We start from the raw sequence: 8,860 nt of genomic DNA on the forward strand, positions 1-8,860 counted from the left end.
AATATTGAAGGATCGATTCTCAGCTGAAAGGCCTGATGGATCATTCTCCACTCTGAAGATCCAGCTCACAGAGCTGGGAGACTCAGCTGTTTACCTCTGTGCCAGCAGTGTAACCACAGCCTCACAAGGACATTTCCAGCCTGTGCACAAACCCTCATGTTTCTGCCTCTTTACAGTTACCAGCACCACTTTCTTGCCCAAGAGAAGGAAGTCTGATGGGGCTTGTTTTTTCAGCTGTCTCCAAATAAACAAATATCTGAAATTAAATTACCAAGGTAAGAGGAATTTCCAGGAGCCATGGGATTTGCAGAATCTTTACCAACACCACAGGGTATGACTTTGGGCTCCAGAATGAGAGAGTTCTTGCCCAGGAAGTGACCATCGAGTGACCTATATCTTTATTCTCTTTTGTTTATTGGATTTATTTTTGTCTATGTAGCTTAGAAGAAATAAATTTAACTCATAGGATGAAGAGATGATTACTGAGGAAGGACTTTGGTATTTAAATGAGACTATAGAGGATCTCCAACAGTAAATCTTCAGAAGGACATAGCACTCAGCAGAAGGGCCTAAATATCAATGAGTCCTACTCAGCCTGTGGTGAAGGCCAGAAGTACGATGACCCTATAGCCCTGTGGTGATGTTAACCCACATGAGAATAAGCTAAGAGAATAATAAGCTTGGAGTGTGATATTGAGACACCATTTCAAAGCCAACAGAGGTTTAGACAAGCAAGAGAATCACCAGATTAAAGCTGGGAAGTGCAGGATCAGAATTCAGCAGTAAAAATCAAGTAGCATCTAGAAGCAGAGAAGGATGGAATTTGCAACCTCAGTTTGACATGGGGCAGCCAGATTAACTTCCTGGGTTTTGAATAAGACCCCAGTGTTCTTAAAGAGTTGGAGCAGGGAACATAGAGCAAAGACTTCAAAAAGAAAAGAATGGATTTCCTCATAATAAGCCAGAATGGGCTCAAGCAATGAATGGGATAAAGAAAAGATTTGAGCAGACCATATCAGTCATAAACAGATGAAACATTCATTTATTCAGTAATTTTCATGCCAACACCACCATCTGCAGAATTATAGAATGACTGATTTAGTGACATGAGTTCCCACACAATTCTGCTACAGACCAAATTATCCCATTTTATAGCTAAGGAAATGAAATAATGTGTTCATGATCATGAGATCCATTTTTCTTTTTTATGTACTGCATCTCTCAGAAGCATCTGACCTTATAGAAGGAAGAAATGACCTATTAAAAGCTTGGCTAAGGTCCCAGCTCAGAGATAACACCTGTGGGGCTGGAGTGATATTCTCTAGGATGTGGTATGCATCGAAACAATGGCTGAAATATGGGGCTATGTACTCAATACGTGAATCCAGAAGCCAAAGAGTAGAAGAATGATTGTCATTCCTCTCGTCATCACTCCTGGTGATCCAGTTACAAATTTGTACTCCCTTCCCCTGTATTTTTAGGGTCTGCTAGATAAGAAATTCTGATTTCTGAGGAGAGAGGGGGAGAGAGAATTGATGCTTCCACCAAAGTACATAATAAAAAATCCAATGAACATGAACTATGGCTGTACCCAGTCATTTTGGGCCACTTTTCCTGTGAGACCAGCAGGTATAAATGGAGGTATTGATCTTGATTACCATGAGGTGATAGAGTTGCTGCTACACCATGGCAACAGGGAAAGGTTTATCTGGAATTCAGGGAACTAACTCAAGCATCCCTTGGTGCTGCAATTCCTAGTGATAGTGACAATTTTGCAATTGCAGCAATCATGGCCTGACAAAGTAAAGGCACATAAAGACTCAAAACCCTCAGGGATGAAGGTCTGGGTTACCCCATCAAACAAACAACTTAGGCCACTGAAGTGCTGAGCAAAGTTGGAGGAAATCTAGAATTGGTGATGGAAGAAGATGATAAATATCAGTTATATCCTTGGGTACAGTAATAGCAGCAGATCTGTAGCCCTAACGCTCCTGTATTGGTACAGATTGCATCTACCACCTTGAAGAGCTGATTATTTGGACTTAAGGAAACAATGGAAGGAGCGGACTTCATCAAATGTTCTTATGTATTACCTCATATCCTCTTGGTCCAAATCCTATCTCCTAAATCCAACCACAGCTATTTCATGAAGCTATTCCATGCAGACATTGACCCACTCCATACTGATTACACCTCACCTTAAATATGGACCACGTGTCTAGCTTCCTTCCCAAAGTCCTTTGTTGCTGTGGCACGAGACACATGAGGGGCCTGTTTGAATCATGTACATGCACAACCCAGAAGTGTCAGCGAGTTAATGTTCCGTGGGACAATCCTCAATGAATGGGGGATCAGAGTGAATAGATAAAGTACTTTTTGATCTCAGCCTCCATAGGTTTTAGATTGATAGCCAGCTACTTTTCTATAATGATGATCCAATTAATAAATTTTCTTCTGTATTTTCCATCCTTTTTGTTTCTATACATGATTTGGTCTAGATGTTTGCATCTGATTTATCTTCCAGTTTACGTATTCTATTCAGCTGTATATATTCTGATTTTAAACCCATATTGAAATCTTAACTGTAAGTATTTTGTATATTTTTACTGTAGAATTTCATTTAAATATTTACTACAGGTTCCAGTTGTCTGGTAAAATCCTCCTTTTTGTCATCTACTTTGTTGAATATATTAATAACAGTTATTTTGATGTCAGTGTCCGATAACTCTAGTATCTGAATCCCTTTTTGGTCTATTTCTTTTGTCTGTTTTGTCTTCTTGGTTTTCAGCCACGTGGTCTTGTTTCCTCACACACTGGATAATTTGTGTTTGAATGCTGAAGATTGTCTATGAAAAATCAAAGACATAACTTGAGGCTCTGAATGATTTATCTTCTTGTAGAGAGGATTCCTTTTTGCTTACGCTGGGAAATTGTGGCCGGGGCAGGTCATCTTAATCTAGTTGATAATCGAGCTGGATTGAAGCTGAGCTTCAGTCTTTTTGATGGCTATTCATTTTTGCTCCTAGTGTGTAGTCATTTAGTTTTCAAACTGAATGTCTGGAGTACTTTTAACATCTTCATTGAAGTGTCACTTACATAACATAATATTTACCCATTTCAAGTGTACAACTCAATGAGTTTAAATCAATCTATGCAGTTGTGCATTTATTACCACGATACAGTTCTGAAACATTTCTGTCCCCCAAAAAGTTCCTTTGTGCTGATTTTCAGTCAATTCCTGCTCCTACCTTGAGCCCCAATGCCTGAGGTCTTCAACAGAATCCTTTCCTATTCAGTGGTCACTGAATACGAATGCTATTCCCTAGGCCAGTAAGGTGATGTGAGTTCCTCTAAGCTCCTCACCCTCTCCGTGTTCTCTTTCTTCTCAGCTTCTTAACCATTGATATTAAATTAGTAATAACTCTAAGGGGAAAATGGTTTCTCAGATTTGTCCTTTCTCTTTGGGATATTGATTTCTTAAGTCCTTAGTGCCTCAGTAGCTCCTAGTGCTTTTAAATATATATCTCTTGTATTTTAATAAGTTTTTTAGCTGTTTTTAGTGTGTGTTGTTCTGCAGCAATTCAGTCGACTAACTTTGAAAGGCAGTTTATATACATATATATATATATATATATAAAATTTTTTTTTTGGTGAGGAAGATTAACCCCGAGCTAAGATCTATTGCCAATCCTCCTCTCTTTTTTTGCAGAGGAAGTTTGGTCTTGGGTTAACACTCATGCCTGTCTTCCTCTACTTTATATGCTGGATGCCTGCCACAGCATGGCTTGATAAGAGGTGCATAGGTCCACGCCCGGTATCTGAACCTGTGAACCCCAGGCCACTGAAGTGGAGCGTGCGAACTTAACCACTATGCTTGGGATGGGCCCCAGTTTTTATGTTTTATAAAAGTGGGATGCACTTGAGTATTTCTTTTCATCTTTATTGAAGTCTACTTAATATGTACAAAAAATTGCACATATTTAATGTATATATTTCGATGACGTTGGATATGAATACAGCCTGATACCATCCCCACAATCAAGGTAATAAAAATATCCATCACCCCCAAAATATTTCGGGAGTCCCCTTGCTCTTGTGTGTGTTGTAAGAACACTTAGCCTGAGATCTACCCTCTTAAATTTTTAAGTGCAACACTTTACTGTTAACCATAGATATTTTGTAGTACAACAGATCTCCAGAACATATTCATCTTGTACAACTGTAGCTTTATACTCATTGAATTTGTATTTTGGGTGGAAATAGACTGAAGAGAGGGAAAAGTGGAGCCTCCTGTCACTTGTTTAGTAACCCCACGTTAATTCCACTGCTTAAACTTTTCTCTCTGCATCTTCAGCTTTATAGGTCTCTGGGATATCTTCCTTGAATTCCTACATGAGGGAACAGGCCCTCCCCAGGTTCTTCCAAAATACAGGGCTAGTGAATTTCTGTCATTTTAAATCTTTATTCCATCAGTGTTTATTAACCGGGGTTCAAGCTGGCATTTGGGGGGACATTTCTATTCTGAATTGGGTTTTCCTATGTATCACATGAAATTTAAAACCTCACTAATAATTGTGATACTCAAAACACCCCACACATTTGCAAATATACCCAAACGATATGACATATAGAATCTCTGGCTGAAAACAACTTCTGGTCCGTCTTGGGTTTGCTCTCAGACTAAGGCTCTTCTTCTCTGGTGAAAGTTGCTTCTAAGGCTGAGGGTGCTTTCAGAGACAATGATATCAATATTCCAACATCCTTCAGGAGGGCCCCTTTCTTCCTGATGACCCGAAGCCTGAGCTTAGAGGTCCCCATTTCTGCCCTGCCCATGCTATGGGCCCAGGTCCTCAGCTGTGTGTCTATTGAGAAATCAGTCTGAGATGGGAGGGCCAGGGGCTAATTAGAACCTTCTCACTGTCTGTCCCTCTCTCTGAGACCTCTATCATCCTGCTGTCCTTGGTCCAAGGCAGGAGAACTGAGTCCTGGCACCACTGACCCTTTGGCTAGAAGGAGGAACTGTGACTCCATGAGATTCCGGGAGCTCTGAGGGAGGGTTGAGAGAACTCCCTGGATGGGAGAGGGTCAAGAGAAAGTCTGGGTTTGTTTACCACACAGGAGAATGTGGTTTGCAGAAGCTGTGAGTCAGTGCTGAAATGTGAGGGATTAAATGTAGACTATTTGCTCTGCGTTGATCTGCAGGTGGTGTTGTCCCAGCAAAGAGCCTGGACTGCCAGACTTGTTGCATGTGAGCCTTCATGTGATTAGAAAGGAGAGAGGTGGGGCCGGCCCAGTGGCTTAGCAGTTCTTAACTGCGCACACTCCGCTACTGGCGGCAGGGATTCAGATCCCGGGCGCGCACCGACGCACCACTTGTCGGGCCATGCTGAGGCCGCGTCCCACATACAGCAACTAGCAGGGTGTGCGATTACGATGTACAACTATCTACTGGGGCTTTTGGGAGAAAAAGGGGGATAAAGGAGGAGGATTGGCAATAGATGTTAGCTCAGGGCCGGTCTTCCTCAGTAAAGAGAGGAGGATTGGCATGGATGTTAGCTCAGGGCTGATCTTCCTCACAAAAAAAAAAAAAAAAGAAAGAAAGGAGAAGGATATGAGGTGTGGAAAGTAGGAGCCCACAGGCAGGTGCAGGTGGAGGACCCCTTCCTGAGAGGAACAGGGGAGGCTCTGGGGCTGAGCCTCTGCCTCAGCTCACCCAGTGCAGCGGAGCCGAGTGCTGCTGTGATGTGAGCTCCTGGGGCTCAGGCAGTGAGGCTAACTGGCAAGGGCTTCCTTGGGGATCTTGCAGAGATAGTAATAACCTAGAGACATCTACCTACCAGGCCAAAGGAGACCTAGAGCCCCATTCCCTCACTCCAGAGTATCTGGGAGTTAAGGCAGAAAGGGTTTTATTCTTGTCCCTGTGCTGGGTGTCCTCTGAGTTCTTGCAGCAGGAAAGATCTGAGCAATGATAGGGAAACCCTCTTCTGGGTCTGATAAAACCATTCTAGGAAACTATCAGCAACAGACCTCCTCCTGGACTCTATCTCCAACTTTTACCTCTGTTTGCAATGACCTGTGGAATCTAGAATTGCCGAGACACAAAAATACTTGATATGAAAATACCTAGAGAGAGAAGACAGACATCAGAATGCAGATCTGAAACATGACTTTTCATTTTGTTTTCACCAGAGGCTCCTGTTTCACCTCTTTTAAAAAAATTTGGGATTTCCTTTGCTTCTTAGAAACCCAAGGATGCCACATAATTAAATTTTATGTAAGTTCTGCTTGTCTGCAGCAGGATGAAGCTTCACAGTATCGATATGTTCTGCTAAACGGCCTAAAATGAAATTCTATCTAGACAAGCAGTTTACCAGGAAAGCTGTTAGCCACTCAGTGAAGGTTAATTTTGCAGTTCATCTTAGACTGGAGCAGAGGAATCTACTAAAGATAGTCAACTCATTTGTCTATGCTCGAATCTAAATTCCTTAACTTTCTGTATTATGAGCCACTTCCAAAACTGGTTGAAAGTTACAAACAGAAAATGCAGGAATTCACAGTTCTAAGCTTAATATTGTATATTCCATGTGACTAATTTTAACTAAAGACTTGGAAATCCAAGGTCCCCCTAGACCTTCCCCATTCCCACCCCAACAAAACATCTACAGCTTCTTCCGCAGAACATAAATAAGGTGATATAGAATCGTTTTCAAAAGTTAACAAATAATGCCTGTGCATCATGGTATTGCATTAAATTTTTGTTAGGGTTTCTTACATTACTTTCAGATGACTTAAAGATTAAACATTTAGGATCCATATAATAAAAGGAATAATAAATGTAAATATTTCAAGTGGACAGATGAGACTTCAATAGCTAAACGGTCAAAGAGCATGAACTGATCCTTTGTAAAGCTGGAGGACAAATGACCTGTAGCAGAATGTCACGTCTGGTTTTGATTTAGATTTTCATTTGGAAAATCTATGGCTGTTGGTTCACCTGTGGCATATGATTCCAAGCATTGAAGTGAACGTTGACCTGTGTTTTTGTCAGAAAGAAAGGGGATTTTTATTCAAAGTCAAAGCCACCAGTAACTAGCAGCCTGCTGAGCAGAATGGAGGGAAGATCATGGCCTTTGTCCCCTCACAGACCTGAGAAACCAATTTTGAGCACCAGCACCAGTGAGAAGAGACAGAATCTGATGAAACTGAAATCTTCACAGGAGTTTGTGTTCAGTTAACTAAATTTGGCAGAACTGGGCACAAGAGATTTTCCTTCCACCCCATTCTGCCAAAGCACATAGCCTGGTTACCCCTACTCTGAGTTCTTAGGGAGCTGGTGGAAGGAGACAGCTCTGCCAGGCGGAGTTGCAATCTTCCTAAAGTCACACAAAGTAAAGGCAGTGATGGAGGTTTTCTTTCTAGAATGGAAGTAAGGTTTCACTTTTAAAACATACCAACACACATGCCTGTTCCCATTAATACGCAAACTTTAGGTAATTGTCAGAATAACAGAAGGAGTTTAAATCTTGGACAACCACAAATATGACCAATGTCCAAAATCCACATCGTCATATCATGCAGATTTTTTCCCCTTTGTTCTAGCTCTTCTCCAGGCTTCTGCCTCATCACACTGGTCCTGTGACTCTCCACCTTTCTGTGGATGAAGTTATCTCTATGCTAAAATTGTTGCATTTTTCTTCCCTCCTTTACTTGTTTCTGCGACTAACCCCCAGCGCTTCCTAGGCATCCCAGCCTCAGCCTCTGTTCTTCTGTAGAAGTTGCTCCTTCTCCAGTTCAGCCACATCTGTCAGAAAATAAGATGTGAAGAATCCATTTCTTTGTTCCATTCTATCCTTTGGGAAATTCTTGATAGACAATGAAAAAAATCTTGTCTTCCAACTCTCCCATGAAAAATATGAAACAATCAGAACTACCATTACCTCATGAGAGGCAACTGTCTTCATGTCAGTTTCATCTCAGTCTCTCTTTGGATGATGTGCACCCGATTATTCAAGAGCATTTGCATAAAACACTAAAGTAAATAGTTCATGTGAAATCTACTACTTTAGAATGGTTACTTCTTTATATGCTCAGAATCCCTATTAGATGTAGCCTCATGTCAGTTTCTTTTTTTACTATTTCCCTCTTTCCTTCTATCCTTTCTCCCTCTTTCCCTCCCTTCTTCATTCCTCCTTCCCAACTTCCTCCCTCCCTTCCTTTTTTGAAAAGCTTGCCATGTAAGCTGTGCGGTACAATGAGGTAGGTACTTGGGACACTGGATGCAAAAGACCCACTAGCACAAAACATCTAGGAGTGCCCCTGGTTAGGATCATACCATTTTAAACTGGACAGAGACTTGGGAATTATTTATTCCAGCCCATTAGTTTATAGATGAGGAAAGGGGAAGCCCTGTAAAGGACAGTGTTTGTGTTAATCCTGACTATATTCCTAACCTCCATATAACATGTATTTTATATTCTGGTCTAGTGTAATCTTTGATTTTTTTTTTGCTCCTATCAGAATATAAGCATCATGAGAGTGAGAATATTGTCTTACTCATGCTTTGCACTAAGTAGCAACTCAATGACTGCAAACAACAAAGCATGCTGGTGATACCGGCTCAACACAAAGTTGACATGAGGGAAGCCACGTTGTAGAAAAGAAGCCCTATTGTAACTTTGAATGACCTCTGACAAACTAACCCGGCTGGATATGCACCCTCCAGGAGATCTAACTGCTCTGTAGATTTTACGACCCCTGCTTGTGCATGTACCTCCCAGCTGCGATGAGATGATAACTTTGTTTTGTTGACTTCCTTAGGAATGTGATGACCACGGAACAGAGAGTCTGTGCTGATAGCCAT

This window comes from Ceratotherium simum, chromosome 1 (assembly GCF_057802395.1).
Source record: "Ceratotherium simum simum isolate JZ-2026a chromosome 1, ASM5780239v1, whole genome shotgun sequence".
NCBI classification, from domain to species: Eukaryota; Metazoa; Chordata; class Mammalia; order Perissodactyla; family Rhinocerotidae; genus Ceratotherium; species Ceratotherium simum.